General features: G+C 38.7%; 1 protein-coding gene across 1 annotated transcript in view; it reads right to left on the bottom strand.

The window, feature by feature from the left end:
- Positions 1-22,172, bottom strand: part of SORCS1 (sortilin related VPS10 domain containing receptor 1) — a 315,565-nt gene that overhangs the window by 122,054 nt on the left and 171,339 nt on the right. The window lies entirely within an intron of this gene.

The following is a 22,172-nucleotide window of genomic DNA, read 5'->3' as shown; positions in this document are numbered from 1 at the left end:
TTGAATCATTACCATCATTCTTTAAAGTACTGGTGCTGCTGTTGCTTTGTAAATGGTAAACACTGGTTTGTTTTCAGACAAGCCTGAAATGAAAGGACCCACACCAGGCATTTCTCAGAGTGAATTCCTATCTAGGTTTGGGTACTGCAAAAATTACACACTTTATTATTTCCCTTTCCATCTTTCATTTAGGCAGGCAGAGTTAGATATAACTTAACTCATTACCTGTGAATTATAGGGCATCATAAAGTCTTGATAGACCCTGATGATAAAGAACTGCTAAACTGGTTGCATGTGAATGGGTAAATGCACATATAATCTGCATAGAAAATGTCCTTCATTATTTGATAACTGCCTGAGGTTATCTCCAGAAAACTTCTTGCTAGCATAACAATGTGGCCTGTGACTTGGAAGGTTTGGGTTCTCCAGGTTTTCTGAGGAATCTCAGACCAGTTATATTGCCACTCTGTGCCTCTTATGTAAAATAGGATAATGCTTCTGTTGCAACTTAAAACTTKGTATCTCTATTGTTGATCTATTTTTGAAATGTAATGAGGAAAACATGCACTATTAGATTAAACATTCTTATTTTCATTTAACACTTCCAAGTACATTAAGCTTATCATTGATGCGACTTCTAAACTGATGATTGCTGGATAGAGGATACACAGCTAGCATTAGTAATCAAAACATCAATATATAGACCCTCTACTGTCACAAAGTAGCCTATTCAGCCTCTCAAAACAAAAATTTATTATGATCTTTACCAGTCAGCACTTTTTTTTTTTTTTTTTTTTTACCAGAGTAATTTCTGGGAGAACATTCTTATGGTTAATACTTATCAACTCAATACTATGATTCAGGCATTATGATTTTCCTATTATTATGACTTCCCTTTTGAGTAGATTTTGTTTATGTTGGTATTTGAAAATATCACAGCACAGCACTAATTTGGACTACAGCAACTAGAGCAGAAATAAATGCAAATCAATGGGCTTGATCCCAGCTCCCTGAAGTTAGCAAGAGTCTCTTCATCGACTTTGGGTTGTGCCTCTAAGGAAAGTTGCTAATCAAGATTCATTCCAGTCTCACATACCTCCTCCTACCTGCAGGAGGAACTCATCTGACCTCATCACTGTCACTTCCAAGCACATCACAGCCTTAGCACATTTTGTGTCAGGCCACTCCTCYGAGGTGCAAAAGCACTCTTATCTCCACTTCACAGAAAGGGAATTGAGGGACAAACTATTGAGGCACTGAAGCACCTAATTCTTGATTCAATCAATACAAGTTAAGTGCCTAAGCAGATCTGCCAGCACTGCTGATCTTGGCTTTAATCTGCTAACTACCACCTGGGCTATTACCAGTGTGTTTTCAGGTATCAGTGGTCTCCAGAAGTCTTGGCTGTTGCAAGTACAGATGCGGTGTTTCTGACGTACCCAGGACACACCAGTTTTACTACATATACTGACAGCAGTAGTGTTTCAGATGTGGCTGAGCTGTTTAGAGCTACTGAGGATTTATGCAAGGGCATACAGCGAGTCTGAGGCAGGGGAGGGAGCTGTTTTGTTGTTGTAATGTGTGAAGTATGTAGTAACCAAATTTTAGAATTTTATTCGAAATAAATGAAGCCAATTTCTGCTTTCAAGTAGCCTATTACCTATTGACTTGACACAGTTTATACGGAAAATAAAAGTGGATACAAACACGCTGATCAGGAGCGTATGAAAATAAAAMCAKCCGCAATAACAAAATGATTCTGAGTTTAGAATTCATAAACTTTAATGTCTACAGAATACAAGAATATCTCAGAGAGGAGATTAGGAAGAAACTACTTCAACTACAACTTCCCACTTCACTGYAGAAAGGATGCTGGATTACCTTAAATGGGAACTCCTTGAAGAATGACCTATCTTCTTGCTCTGTTTCTACAAGGCCTAGCAATGTATCACTGCTTTCCAGGCTAACACTGGTTTCTGGACAAAAACATTCTGGGAGAAATCAACGTGACTTTTGTAGAAGAAAATCATACCTCAGATCTAAGTTCTTAGAGAGCATCACAGAGCAAGTAGGCAAAGATGACCTGGCTGATAAAGTCTATCAGGATTTTTGAGAAGCTCCCTTGTCAGAGTCTCTTAAAGACCTGAAACTGTCATGAGATAAGAAGGTCTTTCCATAGATTAATCAATGGTTAGAAGATAAGAACCAAAGGGCAGAAAAAAAACAATTAGTTTCCACAACAGAGAGAAGTGTTCAGCTAGAATCTATCTTATGTTTTGTGCTGTACAACATAGTCATTAATGATTTGGAAAGATGGATGGAAGTAAAGGTGACAAAGTTTGCCAATGGCAATAAGATATTCAGGAAAATGAAAACAAAAGCCAGCTATGAAGACTGCAGAAGGATTTTGCAGTACTGAGTACCTGTGCAGTAAAATGACAGATGAAATTCAGTGATGATTTATGAAAAAAAGCACAGACGGAGGAAAGCAATGCCAATGTAACAGACTGARCAATGGGCTCTGAGTAGCTATTTTCTTTCAGGAAAGGGATCTGGGGGTTTCAGTGGCAATCTCCATGAAAACACCAGTTCGATCCGTAGCTCCTATCACAAAAAGCAAATACAACAGTAGGAATTATTAGGAAAGAGTTAAAGAGCAAAAAAGATAAGCTTATTAGGCCACTGTACAGTGCTCCCACAACTTAAACACTAGAAGCTGTTTTGGTCCTCTGTTAACATACAAACAAAAAGAGACTATAGTAGGAAAAGTACACAGAAGCGCAAAAAAGATGATCACAGAAAGGCATGAACAAGCAGTAAACAAAGTATTCAACTCCAAAGGAAAGAAATGAGAAGCGGTTTGACCAAAGACTATGAAACTATGAATGGCCCAGAAATGCTTAGAGCGCAATTGTTCACTTTCTGAAATAACACAAAACTCATTGAGTCAAACAAAATTATCAAGAGTGAGATACAAAACCCAGGTGAAGCCAGGATTTTTCATCCAGTTAAACCATGGAACTCCTTGCCATAGTCTGTAGTATATGCCAAACATTTACACAAACAGGAAAAACAAACAGATACATTCTTGGAGAAAAAAAGAAGATCTATCAATTCAAAAATACCAACCTTGGCCCTGGAATCTGAGCCATAGATTGTTGAATTCTAGGAAAAAATATAGGAAAATACCATAATATATTTGGCAYGACCTGGCACTTCCCTCTCAACAGWGAGRAAAGTGGGACTGGTTAAGATTCAGTCTGATTTAGCGTGGCTATGCTTATATACGTCATTGAAGAGTAAATGAAAATGATAAAYGATAACAACRTTATCAGCTCTGGTGGGCTGATCTAGCAATTTCTGCASGAAAAATTTGGCCCATCATTTTTATCTGGACAGTTTTTTTAACTACCTCTGATTCCACCATTACAAAATAAAGCTAGTAAGAYGTAAGTAAGAAGAGGCATCCTCTTTGCCTCTCACTTCCAGCAAAAGCCTTCAGTAAAAGGAGACCCACCTTACAGTGCCTCTGTTCTGGATTATTGTCTTTTGTTCAAGCAAAATGAAAAGTTAGGATAAGTTAAGACTCCRCTTCTCCCCGGCAAAAGTAATTGCTCTCTTTCAGATCAGTGCTCAGCAATGATCAGAATCTGCTTACTCGCACCAGGCGCAGCAAGCACACGCTGCACTTCCTGATGCTTCAGATGGATTGGGTTTTTTCTCTGTGAAAAGAAGTCAATAAAGCCGACAGAGGCTCTTGCAACCAAATGCAAGGCACCCATTAATCATCCACCCCCTGAAAAGGGAGAAACTTGATTTGCTTTTCCTAGAGGTGACAAATGAACACAAAACATAATTTATAGATCTTAAACACTCCACACTTCTTTTCATTCCTTTTTTGGTGCTAGCTCTGTTGATGGCAGATTGCCCTCAACAGTTACGTGGATTTTTACTGTCTTCACARAGCAGCCCAGGAACACTATGCAAGATGATTCTGTTTATGCTTCTAGAAACGGAACTGTGATCCTTATATGACCGCCCTGGATGAATGGACTTGCAAACCTAGAAGCAGTGGCTTAGTCAAAACAAGCCCAGAACTGCTCTCAACCAAGTTTTTAGCCCTTCATATCTCCACTGGGACCAACTTTTCTCTAAGGTTTTGTGAGAAAGAGCATAGCATCAATGAAACAGAACAGTATGAAAAATCCAAATAAATTTCAGAAATTCAGCTGGTTTATCACTCACTTCTGATATATCAACACACCTGAAATATGTCATCTGACCAGAAGTAGGGATGAGGGCGTCAAACCTCAAATGCAAATCAGGTCAAATCTATGGAAGGAGCCTTCACCCTCCTCACCTGTCACCTTTCTTATTTATATGAGTGATGAAGCATGAATCTAAGCATTGCATAGACCCAACAATATTGACCCCCATGGAAAAAGTAACATTTCTCACAGGAAAATAGAAGTGAAGCGCAATAAGAGGAAATCAGCAAGGAGGAACAGAAATATGCCATTTTTAGCAAAAGCAGGGCATTCCCTCCATGAACTCTCAAAACATTTGCACTTACTTCCAGTTTCTCTGCATGCCAGTTACATAATATTAGAGTCTTTTACACAGCAACTGATTGAAAGAGCATCAGTGCAAAGGAGTCCCAGCATAATGAAATATAATTTCTGCTACTTTACATATTACTTCTGAATTTGGATTGCCATTTATAAGGCACAAATATTGTGTAAAGAGAGAACCTGATTCTCCAGATTCAGCAATTTGCACATGCACTTCAAAGCAATGTGCCCTGCTTTTAAATAATCCAACTAGCTCATTGTTTGAGCTTTTTCAGGACCCAGAATAAGAAGTGAAATGAAATAAGCCAAAAAAAGGAACTGCTTTGGTCATGACATCCAGAAATAACCACTACTGTAACACAGATTAGACCAACTTCTTTTAAAGGACTGAGTTGCTGGGAGCAGTACATGGTTGCAAGAGCAAATAAATTAGAGACAAAGTTACCAAAAAGAAATAATTCAAGAGTTCATTTGGACATTAACAGAGAAAGCGGAAACTGAAACATTTGCAAATGTATTAATGGATGCAAATGGATTGCTCATGGATTAATAACAACCGCAGTAGAACTGTGCTCGTGAGTAATGCCACACAAAATTTGGTATATGTTTTAAATAAATTAGATAACTATTAATACCTAAATGAAAACATTAAATGGGCTAGAGCTGACAGTTTTGAARCTGTCTCTAATGCCAATTAAAAGACAAGGTTAGTTGCTGAGTAATTTCACTAAGACAGCATTAAAATAATACACCAATAATTCAGTCAAGGCACGGGAAAGAGTTTTATTGCCAGAARCTCTCATTTACTCAGAAACTACAGTAATCTGTAGGGAAAGAAAAGGTTTCAGTGACTATTACAAACACTTTCCAAATCTTAGGAAAAAAAAAAAGCCTCTGAATGATGACCTGGTTTGGAATGATCTCAAAAATAAGTAGAAACTACCACATTAATACAAGAGGAAGATCTGTGGTCAAGCTATTTTGCAAGCACTCAGTATCTTACGAACAGAAAGGTTTATTTTTGTAGAAAGATGCACAAACCTCCTCATAAAAACCAGTCGGTGCTTTTTGGGGAGGGGTCTTCTCTAAATAAAACTATTATCATCATCATTAGACAGCTGAATTCAGGTTCAAACTCAGTCCAGAGAATATCTGGACTGCGCAGATTCTAGTATTACTTCCCCCAAGAACCCATGGGAGAACCATATGTGCTGAGATTTTACCATCTTCCTCGAAACTTGGCTGTTTTAAGGTAAGAGATATGATGTGGTAAAAGGTGGACATTCATCTTGTTTGCACACATGAAAGATTTAATGTCCATTCAGTGATAAGACAATCTCTTATCTGCAGAACACTAGATTGTAAAGGGCCATCATTTAAGAGAGGAAAAATTATCGCCTGCCAATATTTTTGAAAACTGGGATTGTACAGTGTTCTTAATAGAAGAATTGTTGAGAATTGCATTTGGCATCTTGATGAATGTGGTTTGAAATAAAAAGCTGGCTAGTGACTGGGGGAAAAAAAAAAAAATCTACTTAACTGTTCTGTATTAGTGAAGAAGTCCATTTCAGGCCAAAAGTGACAGCAAAAGAAAACCAATGAAAATTCTATTTTTGTATTATCTGTGCGAATCATCTAGAGTTGTTTTTTGAGACAAAAAAAGTGAATGTATTTATCAACAACTTAAAAAAAAAAATAAAAGAAACACTGTGCAACTCCCCTTTATCCAAGCTTCAGGCAGGAACAGAAACAGTCACTTCAATGAACCTTCTGATTGCCTCTTCAGTTATACAGAATGATACCACTAATTTAGTTAAAATCCAAATCATTCTCAAAAGGAAAAGGAGACACTTTTGGAGGAAAACTCTCTCTTTGGGAAGAGGTCTGCCTCCTTGTTTTACACAGACACAGCCTGTTTTCTGGCTCTGTGTATGGAAGTTACCACAAAACACATGAGACATCACTAGCTCTTCACAAAGTGCTCTCTTTAGATGTCTCATAATGCAAAAAGTACAAGGTATTTGACTCGATTTCACAGCACATGTCTTAAATGCCTAAGCAAAGGGCGTGGAAAAGCCACTGAACCCCTCCACGCACATACACTGCCCAGGAACAAACAAAACTTCATGTATTTCTAAGGCATATCCCTTTAGACAATGCAAAACACCAGCAGCTCTCTTCACAAACACTTTTTTCTTACATTTCTAGAAACTAGAACCGTTATTTTATCTTATCCATCAAAGACGACCATGGTAGAGCGTTGRGGGCTACCTTGGCTTAACATAGTAACTTCCATCTGTTAAGGGATTTAAGAAAAATACAGCCTTACAGTTTTTTTGAAAACAGTCTAATCCTCTGCTGCTTGTCTCTAGTCCGTTTTTGGTTGAACACAATATTCAGGGTCCTATTCAGATGTCTTTGAATGGAATTGTATTAATCATTTTTATACAGYTTTTGACTAATAACTGTGAGATAAAAAAAAAAATCATTTCCAATTGCTCCAAGTGAGTAAAGGTCATTGCTGCCCACTGTTCCTCCCTCCCCCTATACTGAGTCAAATAATTAACATTTTATAATAAAAGAAAAAAAAAGTTTTCATTCTCTCAAGACCTAAATATTTGAGGTAAAGGAAAACTTTCTTCATGTTTAGGAACTTTTCCACAGTTACAGCTACTGTTATTTTTGGTGATAATCATAATCTTAATCACCAGCCGGCATTTCAATCCTTCTTTTTCAAATATGGTACACAACAGGAAATTTTCATTAATATGTGGCTGTTATCTRAATGCCAGTGAATAACTATTAGTGAACTTCTCTACCCTGAAACAAAGCAAGCCCAAAACAGTATTAAAGCATTAATACTGCTAATGAACTACTGTTGCTATTATACATCTTTCCCTAAATTGACTAATCCTAGTTTAATGTGCTTTCTCCACATTACCTGCATTTTCACACTATCAAAGCCCCAGGTAAAGAGTTGGGTCAATGCTGTATTGACTCGTGACAAGCAAACATGAGGCAGAGGCATCAGTGCAGACGTGGTTCAACTCTTCTCTCAGCCACTCCTCCTCRATATCAGTGGAGATGTTAAGAAAATCCTGAGGTGCGGGGGAGAAGATTTTGCTCAAGAGAGAACAGTGAGCTGCTCCTGGCGCTGAACTTTAGTTCCAAAAATATCTGAAGCATCAACTGGGATGGGGCTGACCCTGCTTCTGTCAAAATCCAAAAGAGGGCAGTGCACCCCCACRCAGCCTGGTTCATCTAATCCTCAGCTAATCCACGTGGGAACATTCCTCAAGTGGACAGGTTGCTACCCGGAGCCTTTTGTCTCTGCAGCCCAGCTTTGGCAGAAGCCCCATGCTCAACACTTGTTCACCTTGGACCAAACCTGAAAAGATCCAGCTACTTCTTGCTCCATTAAAGGTGAAGCTGTCACGTCTTTACCTTTTTTGCGTGCTGCTGAGTCACTGCTTGTGGGCTGGACCGTGAACGGTGAGAAGCGTCGACCTTCACCTTCCCAAGAGTTAGCTGCAATCCCAGCAGCTGGGGGAACTCTTAAAATATATTCCTKTGCTTTGAGGTAGCTTTTAATTAGAGGAGGAGGAAAAAAAAAAAGAGAAGGGGGAGGGGAGCCCCTAAAGATTAGCATCACACTTTTAATTTCAGCTTTCTAAACTGCACCTTCCACTCCCATTACTCAAGAATTAAAAGATKTTACTTTGTGTCAGTGTACCTAGTGTCTTAATGAGGACTGTAAAAAAAGAAAAACTCATTTGCGCTATCCTYACCTCACTCAAAAATAGAAACATAATACTAATAATACTAAAAACAATAAAGGAAACAGTCCATTGATGTATCTTACGGATTACTGCAGGATGTGTCAGAGCCACTTTGACTTTGCACAGAATTAGGAAGTGATTTAGGTAGGAAGAAACCTCTGGAAGTCATTTAAGCCAACCTCTGGCTCCATGCAGGGCTTCGTGCCTTGTCCTCTCAATTTGGAAATACTTCAAGGATGGAGATTTCACAAACCCTTCGAGCAATCCTATCTGAAACTATGTAGTGTTCATTCAAGTGGTAACCTTCATTTTAAATATCTGAGGTTACAATGCCAATTTTGGAACAAACTGAAACACCTTCAGTTTTACATTCCTCTTAACTTAAAGGTCCAGCTTAACTTAGTAAAAACTTTCCTGAAGTAATTTGTGCTTTGCCAAATAATCATATAGAACATTTGTGAAAAGAGTTATCTGCTTCGTTCATATTCTGACCAGAATAGAAACTTATTTTTACCAATAATAAGACCATTTCCGTGACTTACGTGAGATTCCTTGTTTCCTTTATAAATAAATGCAATCTCTCATATCCTTTCTTGTCTCCGATCACACATAAAGAAAAGGCTTCATTCTACAAAGCCCTGTATGGTTAAATTTGCTATTTCTCATGCTAAGAGAATGAAGAGATCAAAAACTCAGAACTGTGTCTATTTTAATAATAGGTTGTGTTCTCTGAATTTAAGAGACAGAAATGGCATCCTATTCCATTGTCGATGWCCTGTGCATAAATTCAGAAAAGACAAAACTTTACTTACTGATTGCTTGTCAGACAAAAAAATCTGAGAGAAACTTTATGCCATGTTTCTTTGTGGTAATGGCTAACAGGATTTTATTCTGAGACTGCTTCTCACAAATAGTTTCAGTGTTTTGTTATTAAATTATAGTGCACTTACATGAAGAGGTCAAGATGGAAGCTCCAACACGCTGGATGCTATATGAAGGTATATTTTCAAGTAGCAGTTGACTTAGTCTATTTCTWACATCAAAATACACACCACCACTCTTCCTATTCCCTTTTTGCTTCCAGGGGCTGTATTTCTGAACTAGTCATGGTATGCTCACTACACCAGACACTGCTGAGGACTAAGGTAAAACTTAGGTGTTGCTCTGTCACAGCTTTGGGACACTAGAGAGTATGGGTGACACCAGTGCGCTTAGTCCCTCCAGTCAGCGTGCACACATGGATGTCTCCATTCATATGCCATGTGAACTTTCCGCTCCAAATTGGAGGGGTCCAGTGGATGCTGCCATTTAGATCACAAGTTTTGTGGATTTTTTTCATATTGTACCCTCCTTTTAGGCACTGAGATAGTGGTTAAGCTCCTGCAATTGCCTCTCTGGATTCACTTTTCAGCTAAATCAGTCAGTTTCAATGGTGTTTTGATTTGTGCATCCTGACATGCATGTGCAACCCCCTGTTCACATAGTGTAAGGCCCTTGAAATAAGCTTGCTTTTTCTTTACTTCCTTCTCACTAACTCTTTAGAGGTTACCTCAAGTGCCACAGACAAATAGGATAGATTTTAGTTTTGGCTTTGCCACTGAAAAACAGGCAGCATTTAGCATTTTGAACACATTCAAAAATCTGTCTCTAGATGTCCTCCAAGAGTGTCTTTGCCAAATCAGAGGAATGAACCCATATGTCTTGAGATGTAACCCAAAGCTTTTATTTCAAAATTTGCCTTCCCTTGCACCCACAGGGAAGACTTCTGTTAGAAATGTAAAGACAYAGCAGAGAACCTTTAGGTGCAGTGGAGTAAGGACAGCAGGCTATCACAATTAAGAAATCTCAGAACACACGTTTGCGAGCTGAGATTGCCTTTCCTCAACTACATTTTAGAAGAAATCAAACTGATACATGCGGACTCCCAAAACACAAAGCTCTACCTGCACTGCTCAGAGCCATAGCAGCGAACAACGCACTGCTTAAAAAGCCCAGTGAGGCTTACAGAAGGCTCAAGTGGTGCTGAAGTGCTGTGCAAGCCTAAAACACGGGATATTTTCACCTCCAGTGATCCTGTAGCCATGCTGAAAATAGAATTCAGCAGGCTTAGTTCCTAATCACCCAATGTAAACATCAGCTCCAAGAGCAATCAGTTAGGAGGTGAGGAACAGGGAAAGATTAAGCTTCTCATTTTTTCAGCTCTCCTTTAAATCAAATTCTAGATTTTTATCTCTTCGTTCAGGAGCCCATTTGTATCTAATTTAGTAGCCGGATATGGAATCAAATTTCCATATTCCTGTTTCACTGTTATTACATAGTGTCTCTCTTCTTTAACATACACTTAATAAAAAGTATCACCACTGAAAACAGACTGAAAACCTATTCCTAAAAACTTAACTGTAATAAAGTAGAAACTCACAATCTGCAATAAAATCTGAATCATAACAATGATTATATTTGATTATTATATTTTGAGAAGAAATAAAAAAACAATTAAAGACAACAAAAATATCAGGAAAACTACAGTACTGTAGGCACTATTTTAGTGCAATCAAACAAAGATTCAATTTTTTTATAATTTGTTCTTTTGCAACAGATGTTCTGCATTGTACTGAACAGGAAAAATTTCATTTTTGTAAGCTGAGACAGTCTTATTGAATCTTGCTCAGAGGAGAAAAGAAAACACAGCTTTGTAGAGATCTGGAATGAGTTATGTTCATACATATTGCCTGTACTTTGTTCTGTTGCTCAGTAAGGCATTCCTTTCATTAAAGGATCTCCTGAGATTAATTAATCTTCACACCAACATTGTGACAGAGAAGGGAAGTGCAGATATTAAGAGGGAAAATGACTTGGACAAACTCCTCTAATCAATCAATGGCAAAACAAGAAAGAAGTTACTTGTACTGCCAGTGTATTACAATAGTATCTTCCAGCCCCAAACACTGAGCCTAAGGGTTGTTGTTCCTACAAAACAAAAGGGGATTCTTGGCCTAAAGTACGGTAACCTAAGCGGAGCTACAAAAGGGAGAGGGAAAAGAGAGACACCAAGGGAGCAGCTTTTCCCTGCAGGGTGAGTTAGTGACAAACTAATGATCCACGTGCCCTTCTTTCCTATTTCCCTGTGCTATCCCCTAAGATGCATTTGAACTTCGAATGTTTCGAACTCCATCCTCAAAGGCCTTGAAAACAACAGCACAGATGACTGATACACCCCAGGCTGTAAAGTTTGTAGACAAGTGTTCACCGCATGTAGGCATCATTGGGGTTAAACAGGGATAGCTCGGAGCAGGAAAAATCTCTAATACATTGTAAAGATGGATGAGCCGATGGCCAGGCAGCTGCTCAATAGTTTTCAATCCCATCTACAGGGAAACAGGAATTTACATGGCCTGAAAGATTCACTGTTTCAGGAGTTTCTGGTCTGTTTATTTTTATTAAGCCTCTTAAACACTCAAATCTTTCCATGAATCTTTTATCAAGCCCTCAGGGAGACTAGTCCAAAGTGAATAAGGCTGATTATAAAGCAAGGTTCTCGTGATATTCATCTTGCATGTCCCTGTTTTCCATTTGATGCCTAGTCTTTGATTTCCCCTAGTTGCACCTCTTTCATACCACCACCACCCCCTCCATAAGGTTTTCTTCTTGGGACAGAAGAAAACCCTCAGAGGGTTCACTGTCCTCAGCTAGTCTGTCCCAAGACCCTACAGAGAATTCTCTCTAAGGAATGCTCTGTAGGAATGGTGATGCCACTATGAAGAAAGATTCAGATTCACCTACGTATCTGTCCTGTTTCAGGGCATCTCAAGCCCTGGAAACCAAGAAAAGCATCTCAAGTTCTTTCTGTGATTCACCAAGGCTAAGAGATGGTCCCAGGTTTCCAGTAGTTCCTGTTCCAGACATCAGCTACTTTGTGCAGTGTTGGCAAGACTATTGCACTCCCTTTCAACATTTTTACATATTAAATATTCCTAAAAACATTTTGTTTCATAAAATGGGAAAGGTTGAAAGCTGACAGTATCATTCACACCCATACGGAGCAGAAGTGTGTGTCATTTTCAGTCTTTGATATCTGGTTAGCTAAAACCTGTGTTTCTTTTTGAACTACCCATTTATTATTATGGTGTTTCAGGGCAAGACATAAATAAGATTCTTTGCAATTGAAATGCAGCAAAGTCCTTTTGGCCTTTCAAATCTCTGAGCAAAGTGCTTGTAGCAAGTTTAGCCATTAAACACATCTGACGTCACTGCTGACTCTCATCTAGTCAGTCAAGGGGGAGAAGGAAATGTTAGCAAGTTTGACTCATAACTCTAAGTAAAGATGTACTAAATACCTGCCTTTCTAGTCACATATATTCCGGTGTAGACATGCACAATGCCAAGGAATTATTATTTGGTTTAACAAACTGCATAAGCACATGATATTAGAAGAAAAAAGTATCTGATATGAATTAGCACGTGAATTATTTCCTGCCCACCTCCCCAGTCAAAGCTTCACTTTTCTCTGGCCTTCACAGGACCAGCAATTGAATCAAGAGTTTAATTGTGAATCCCAAGTGTATCATCCTTAGTAAACTTCCTGAAAAGAACCAACAAGCACCAAGTTTGAATAATCCTGCAAAGCAGAGTGTTGATAACCTACTGGGGCAAACCATGCTCAATTAAAATGTTTCCTATGACTCAATGGCATTAGACAAGGAGCTCATCAGTGTAGAATATGGTCCTGTTGCATATTTGGTTGCAGAAGTGGCACTGGAACTACAATTCAACACAATGAATCTGGATCTCAAATGTTATACCTAGGAGAAAGCAGGGGGTTAGTTGGCAAGAGCGAATCTTGAAGTTTGGCTTTGGACAAAAGCTGGATTGCAGGACTGAACTACTGGAAACAAAAGAATGCTGTTTTAAAGAGATACTGGAGAGCTTCAGCAACTTGGAAGGTGAAAGGAAAAACTCATGGAGGGCTGGAGCTAGTGCAAGGGCGAGGCTGCATGGGGTTGCCTCTGAGGAGCAGAGGATTCTTTCCCTAAGTTTTGCAACAACCGAATGGTGATGCCAAGCTAATCATGTCCTTTTTCCAGGCACAGAATAGAGATAAAAACTACTAACTGGGCAATGGGAGAAGAAGAAATTCCAGCCTAGCTCAGTGTGAGCAGTCAGACTTCCAAAAGATGGACAGCACAACAGCAGCAAGAACTCTACTTGTTGAAGTTTTTTTTAAGAGTCATTTCAAGAACAGACTATGATTTTCAATAGTTGGTTCTACTGAATCACCTTCTTCAAGAGTACCAGGAGTATACTACTAGAAAAGAGCTCCAAGACAATAAATTTCATCAACTACCCAGGGACCCTCAAAGAACAAAGTGACCCTGGAATATACAGAAATATTCTGCAAATAGTCTGAGTTCTACTGAGAAGAGACCGTGAGTCAAACTGTCTGCTTGGGGAAACTTTATCTCTGAAAAAATAGATTTAAGTGCATTAAATGTAGAAGCTCATTTTTTCACATACTAGCATTCACTCACATACGTAACACATGGAGAACACATGAAATAACTTTGATGTACTGAAATCTGTTGAAAGACAAACTGTTGCTGTAGGGAAGAAGAAATGGGGAAAAGGAGGTGAAATCAGAAGAAAAATACCATACCACTGGAATGAGGACAGATAGACTGGTAAGGAAATTGTACACTCTTTATCCCTTTAAATAGAAGAAAAATAAAGTACCTCCTGCTCTCCCGCTTGTATTCCATAAACAAGGGCCAGTGGGTGGGGTAGGGATGAGGGTGTTACACTCTAATGCTGCCACTTGATGTCAATTTATGGTCTCTTATTCTGTAAAATCTGCAGCCTACAACGCCTCACACTTTTTGGCACCCCTGGAATTATATCAGTGCATGCAATGACAATTAAAGACTTGTTTCAGCTTTTTCTAGCCTTCACCCTACCTCAGTCTCTCACATGCAATCCCATTAACTTCGTGGAGTCTCTTTCCTTGTCAGGGATATCTGAGAAGAGATGGAAACAGCGACCAGATGCAGCCATGAATTTTAAAACATGTTAATGTAGGAAACAATTTTAAAATAGCAACGTTGGCCTGTTGATCGTCTCTGCTATATCCCAGTTATGCTGAGGTTGGACAGATGGATGAGTCACTAAACACTCTGTTTCATAGCCAACTGTTTCAAGCCGTGCCACTTGCCTCTGGCCAGCCTTGGCACCTGCGTGGCACTGAGCTGTTTTATATTTCAGAGCCTCTTACTCTTGCCAGTGCTTCCTACCATACCCAAAGCGAAGGAACCAGGGGGAGGGGACATCGCACAATAATCTGCACCTCAGACTGGGGGCACAGGTGCTCTGCTGGTTTCCAAGAAATAACTATTCCCTATGATTATTATCTGTACCTGCTCATCTCCATCTTTCTGTAGAAAGTCATCATCCCTCCAGTCCTTAGAAATACGCTTATCTTGCTTCACCTAAAATTCACCAGCTGCAATTTTTCAATAAACATGGCTGATTTTATCCAAAGCACATGAACCAGTCCATCAGTTTTCAGGTGGAGGCTGAAGGCTCCAGAAAGGAGAGTGATAAGGAACAGCTGGAACCTATCTTCAAATAGTAGCTGCTTGAAGGGACAGAGTTGCTGAGAAAATGCTTTTTTTCCTTCATCTGTTTTGCCCCTTACCCCCAGCAAAATTCTTGGGACTGACTTCATTGCTACTGGTGGCATTATAGCCATCTGAGGCAAGTATCAGATCCTTTAGAATCTGCTGGTTTCCTGTTTTGAAAGCAAGGGTGAAATAACCTTAATAAAAAATATATCAATAGTTATCAATCCTTTGACAAAAAGTAATTAATATTGCAGACTTTTCTTTTTCCCTGAAATTGTAGGAGGCTATTTGAAAGAAAATGAAAACTTAAATACAGTCAAAAAGCAGCAAACCTACTAAATTACCTGCAAAAAATAAATACTATTTTTCAGCTAGTAAATGAATTTTTCCATTTCTTTTACTGCTGCTTTTTATAAAGACTTGGACAGTATTTTCAGACTTAACCATCTAAAAAGCATGAATCTGGCTCCAAAGAATCATTAACAAAAATCAAACGTAATTTAGGACTTTTGTTTACCTTTTGGGTTTTCTTGGGGAGGGAGGAAGTTTCATTACACTTTAAAGATTTTTCTGTGCAACTCTGAGGTCTAGAAACTTTATTTTAACAAAAACTTAAATTCTTTTCAATTTAAATTGATTCTATCTGCTGACAACTTAAGAAAAGACACTTTATATCATAAGACTCCTGCCAAAATTATGAGAATTGGGACCATGATTTTTGCAGTGAGAGATAACTTTTTTCTCTTGGGAACTGGCTATACAGTCTAATAGTTGTCAGTGATGTTTTCTGACTAGATTTAAATGGAACTGCTTTCAAGTAGTTATCTTTCAACACACATCTGTGCAACAGATGATGATGATAGTCAAACATACATTTTCTGGATCAATATAAAGTAAATTTTGGCACGGTACTCTTCAGTTTGCTACCTTCTGGTTTTTCAACCACTTCCAGGTGCTGAGCCAGAAAAAAAACAGTGCAGGGCCAGGAATTCAGTAAGGATGAAAAGTCTCTTACTTCAGGCTGTGGATCAGGATACATTTTCCCACCCCACAATGGTCATCAGAGCAAGGTGGGACAAAAAAACAGAAGCAAGTGGCTTTGCAATGATTTCTCTGGCAGCCATAAGAGTGAGCAATGGGTGAAGGTGTTGAATGGAAAGTACCCATTGGGCTCAACAAGAGAAAAGGGTTTCCAGGCTCCCTGTCCTCCCTTGCTCATCTCTTCCCTGTACCAAGCTCAGCTGCCAGTGGTAAGAGGGTGAGAACAAAAAGAAGAACATCTCCTGAGCTCCACAGTAGGGTGCAGAGTTGTGTGATTAGTAAGTGACCTAGTAATCATCCGCGACTCCAACAAACCAGTTCACTATACCAGAACTAACAATTTCAAGTAGCACACTGAGCCTGCCCTCGTGTATCATTGAAGACTTCTACAAAGAAATCTGGTAAACTCTGGCTCTGGACTGTGAACAAGGACAGAGGAAGACAGACTCTCTATCTCTCTGCTGACTATGGTAAAGGAGACAAGCATGCACTTGAAGGAAAACTCCCAAGACAGTACAGTCTCCCATTCTTGTCTGTCAAAACCTTATCCTTTTTGTTCTCACAGTTCAATATAACGAGTCTTCAGATCTCTGGCATACTGTTCTGTCCTACCATCTACCTACCCCTTGACCTTAGAGTTTCCTGCTCTTCACACGGATGTCTTTATCCAGGAGGTGTGCTCAGAGCTGAAAATTCTTCCTTACTCATATCAGTGATTGCCCCTTTCCAAACAATTCAACTGATAAGAGACTTTCTCTAACATTTAATTCCAAAGGCTAGCAGCATCTCTGTTAGCTTTGCTGAAGCTCCAAGCTTTGTTTCATTTCGATTCCTTACACAGTAATTCTAAAATGTTCTTTAAAACTTCTCCTTAGCGAAGTTTTAATTTTTCCTTCTGACTGAGAACAAAGCAGTTTCACAAATTATGTATAGCTAGTTCTTATGTACATTTATCTGATTTGCAACCCTCCAAAGCATTTTTTGTATTAATGCATTAATTTTATAATCGGTTCAAATTACGTTCTATGTTGCATGAACAACTGGGGAATCAGCTGCTTACAAGTTGTTGGGCTGTCTTTTTGTTGTTGTTGTTGTTGAATTTTGGTATAACAGTTGAATTACTATGTAGAGTCTGTATGTAACATTCTTACATGCTGTTTCACATACGGAGCCAGTTAGCAACTGTTAGATTTTTCTACTATTCTATTATCCTCCAGTTACCATAATGCTGGGTCTCTGGAAGCAGAGAGTCTCAGAGCACCTGTGGTATCTAAGCATGTATAATATGAGCATTCAGGCATTGTTGGCTCAACTGACAAAGACTCAGTAGAGCTGTTTTTCCACAAAGATGATTTCTTGAGCCAGTTAAGACATATGTACTGGTTTGGGTCACATCAAGATGCTGAAAGAGCATAAGGGATAAAATATTCATATGAAAGTGATGTCCCATGCCTCATTTCACTCCTTGCACATATCATGTGATGTCCAAGACTGATGACAGTGTAGAAAGTGACTATAATACCACTACTCCTTCCAAACCTGCTGATACTTCTCTTCCTTGACCCTCTCTTCTTTCCTTTTTCTTTCCATGTAATATGGCTACTTCTAAATCAAGCCATTTCCTCAAAGCATTTAAATAAAAGTGAGGAATGAGTATGATGCATCATTCTGCTGGGATTTTGTTAGTGCCTCTTCTTCAATCCATGTTCTAGTCTGCATTTACAATGCCCTAAGCAGAGGGTCAGCATTTTTGGTTCATCCTCAAATACCATCATGACAGGTATGATCAATTAGTCCAATACAGACAGAAAACCTATTTCTAAAAAAGGTCCTCATCTGGTGCAAAAGCCTACTGAAGCYAATGGAGCATAATTAGAAGCTAATGGTATTATTAGGGGTTGAACCAACTGAGCCAACACCTTTTCGTCTTCATCTCCCAGCATGTAGTTTTGTCAATGAGAACAAAAGCAGGGTTTTTTTGTTTTTTTTAAGAGCACTGATTTTGCAGAACTACTGCAGCAAGTTGGGTGTATTAATATCATCTCCAAATAGAGCCTCCTTGAAGACTGCCACCCGTGTCAGCCTCCAGCAACATCCTGTGAAATCCTGATGAGAAGTTTAATCTATACCCACCCTTGGCTCTTTAACAGTGTGACTAAAGCTTTTAGTAGTGACACAGTCGTGCAACTTGCAAGAAGGTTTTCTTGTACAACAAACATTATAGTTAATTGGCCATCTATAAAAGCTGCTCATATCAAACCAGGGTAGAGTGTTGCTGAATTTTTGTATGAATATTGCCATAGCTAATCTTATCTATGTAATATATGGCATAGGAAGAGAAGATTGATGATAACCCCCCCCCCCTTTTTAAGGAATAAAAGATGGTGGGTACTTTAAAGTGACCTTCCTAGCCATATAGCTGATCTTGCTAAAGTAGAATCCTACTCGCTATTAGACAGACTGACAAAACCATGCAGAACTGATACTGCAATGATGAAGAAAGAAGAATCAACCTCAGCAGCAGTTTTTAAATTGACAGCCTGAAGAGGACACTAATTTTGTGATAATTCTCCCTCAGTGACTTGATGTCATACTGGAGTCAACCCCCCAAAACATATTCTGCTTTTGCTTTTACTCTTGGCAAAGTTCTTTGAGGGAGCTTGAATTCTCCTTCTGTATCATACTTCTTGTCAGGTATTTGAGTGTCCTCTCACCAATCTCCAATTAATGTTTGAAAGGCTGAGGCACTAATGACTTCAAGCAGTGCTATTACTCATGAGATGACAAAGGAAACTCAGCCTGTAATGTTTTAATGGATTCAAAGAGCTGGAGATGTTAAACCATGCAATAGCTCACTCCTAACTTTGGATAGTATAGAACTAATTTAACTCCATCAACTAGCTGACTTCAAAGATGGAGATGCACTTTTGTTATCAGAAGCCAATGGTCATATCGGTTTCAGCAGCACAGATAATTCATGCAACAATGACTGTTGACTGCCAGTGACTGCTAATGAGGACTCAATCAATAATGTTCCTAATGACACCATTCAGGCTGTACCTAGGGCTGCTTCGGGTGATAGGAAAAAGCAGTCAGAAGTGATTTTGTCACCAGCCACTGCAAATTCCAGTGTTGTCCATTTCTTGTTATCCTGCCTACTACTTAATGTCAAATATATATTTCTCAAGTTGTTTCTGCTCTGTCAAACCTCTACATTAAAGACACTGAGGATCTCGATGATGGTTAGATGCTTACAGCTATTATGGAGCAGGACTCTGAGTTGCTTATTAATCATTTGCTATTTCTATAATGTCTAACAGATACTAGGTGAGAGCAGAGCTACTATTTCTTACTATTCAGGCAGCCTCAGAGTTACATATTCCCTGAGTTTTCTTGCACTGCTTCCTGGAGATTATACTCCAAATTCAGACACGTGTTAATGTCCCAGTCTTTCAGTTGCTCAGTGAAGCAGACAAGATAAGTTGAGTAGATACTCCTAGCAACAGTTCTACGTTTGCACTCAACATGCAAGGTAGATTTTTCTTAAGCTTTAGCTGGTCATTTTTATTCAATTCACCAGCAAAACACAAATGATAAGCCATCTGGGGAACACTATCCACAATGTTGCAGGAGGCAGTAGCATAATACAGTGCAACCGATTTCTTTATAAGATCTTCTGTGCATAAGTCAAAAAAGTGCTCCAGCCATGTCATTTTAGATGGCAGTATGTGATAAGCCAGTGATGGAAAAAACATGTTCCAGACACATGCAGAGAGATCAAATGAGCACAGGAAAAAGCAGAAAGCTGAGGGAATAAGATCTGATCACTTCAGTACAGAAAGGGCTAGGTGAGTCATAGACCAGAGAGAAGGACTGCATTTTGAAGTGGAATTTCAGAAGGCTGAGACTTGGTTATAATAAAGGTACCAAGCTACATGCAGTGAAAAGCCTTTCACAGTGAATATGGATAGTGGGAAAAATAGAAAGAACAGAGGTGAAATTCAACAACATTGTAAAGGCCCTACTATGCTACGTGGTTTGGTGTCATAGTCAGCTTGAATCATGAAAGTGTCAATTATATTTTGTTCATGCATTGTAGGTTTTGAGATCCCAGAACAGGGATCACACAAATGAATCAGTTCAGTTTCACCCCACATTTATGGGTGGGTAAATAAATGATACGTATGAAGGAGACTAGAAAAGAAGTGAAAACTGTGGCTATCTCTATAAACCAATTCCTGCAAGGCCACACAAGTATCCTTTGTTTATTCTGTGCTAATTGTCCATACATACACATTTCCCCCCACTTTCACTGAGGAGTAAGCATCATCAAATTTATCATAGTGCAAGAGYGAGCATACGGACAGTTACTGCGAAGTAGTTAATGTGCTAGAAATCAAAAGCCCAGCGTGCTTGCTCATAACTTGTTCACAGAGCCATAACCTGAGGTACAAAATGATTGAAGGACTGGCACAGTTGGATGGAAACAGAGCCAGGCACAAAACTCAAAAGTGTTGACTACTTAGCAACCAACTCTGACCATGACCCATGCTCATAAATAGGTTACTAAGCCCAGTAGTTACAGATTAATGGACCATTCAAAAAAATGTTTCCTACCCTAGATGATGCACTAACCCTGCTAAAGGAATGCCTTGGCTGTGAATAAAACCAAAGCAACCAGAGAGAGAGTTCATGCTGAATTTTCTGCTTTCCTTAGCCTACTAGCAAGAGAAACCTTCTCTTGAGGCTATGTTSTGTTCTAGGGGAATAAAAGAACTGCCTTAAAGGAAAGAGACAATGTTATACCCTGAACATCCAGGTCCCCCAAAACGAAGATGTCATAGACTTATATTGTCATGTTAATAAACTAAAAACTGTTCATCCTGAATATAGTGTATACAGGAGTATAGTGATAGTTATATCAGACAGTGCTTGGATATACAAGTAGTATGATTTTGTAATAAGTATTGAATCTGGTGAAGATAATCTTTTCCATACAATTGCTTAATCTTCTAGGATCTCCAACAAGCCATTTGCCACCCTCAACAGCTGAACTGTCATTATAAAAACTAGAATTCACTGAATTAGAGATAGGAACATGACAAATATCAGATTTTGCTGGAGATTTTTATTGAATAATTTATTTGAAAAGTATTTTTGTAACCAGCTATCATGATAATACTATATTGTATTTGATTTATCAAAGAAATACTAGATGTCTTTTTCCCTCAATTCCCCAAATTTTAATAGATAACAATGTGCCCAATTGTTAAAATTCAAATGCAGAGAAATGATTAACATTTCTACAACTGATTGGTGAAGTTTGTAAATTTGCCAATTATTTTTAAAATAAAAATAATTGGCAAATTTACATCACACTTACAATGATAACTATGTTTATCTACCAGTGATATTTAAGGGGCCAATGATCTCCAGAAAATTTGATTACTTCATATGTATTCATTCAACTATACTTTGAAAATCATGATAAGTAAGGCAAGTGTTCTCACCTTCACTTTTAATCATGGAAAGATAAGGYACAAAGCAATTAAATAGCATATGCATGAAAAGACTCAAGAAAACCTGTACAAGATCTAAGTGCCAAACCTCAAATTCTTGAGTGCAGTGTCTTTAATAGAAGACAATCTCTCTATCACATACTTACGGCCTAAGTATCTTCTTCTTTTGGGGACAATCAGCCTTTACAGTTGCTGTCAACAAAAAAAGAAGTGTTGCTGACAAATAGCAACTTGAGTGCGACATTTCAATCCCAATCTCTGAATAGCTTTCAGTACAGTGATTCTCTGCTTTTAAGAAGAAAGTAAGTTAAAATTCATCCAGCTGAACCTCCTGGTCTCAGGAAAAAATAGAGGCAGAGATTACATGTTAATAGAAGCTGGATTTGGAATGGTTTCCTTATGTCATCAGCTCCATAGCTTTGTCCATGAAATTTTAACCTCTATTTTTTGTCATTTTGTTAAGTTTCAAAGTTCTTGAATAACAGGGACTTCCACCATTTCTTTTCAAACACTGTCATTGTCAAACAGCTCTCACAAGTTGACATGCACAAAGCCTTTCTGAACTGCTTCAAGAAACACTGCCAAAGGATCCTGCACCTTCTCTGGCGCCTGATCCAAAGCTCCCTGGAGTCAAGAGAAATCTGTTTAGAG

Source organism: Apteryx rowi, unplaced genomic scaffold (assembly GCF_003343035.1).
Source record: "Apteryx rowi isolate R43461 unplaced genomic scaffold, aptRow1 scaffold_3, whole genome shotgun sequence".
Classification (NCBI taxonomy): domain Eukaryota; kingdom Metazoa; phylum Chordata; class Aves; order Apterygiformes; family Apterygidae; genus Apteryx; species Apteryx rowi.
Note: the sequence above shows the minus strand (reverse complement) of the source record. Positions and strands in the feature narration are given on the sequence as shown.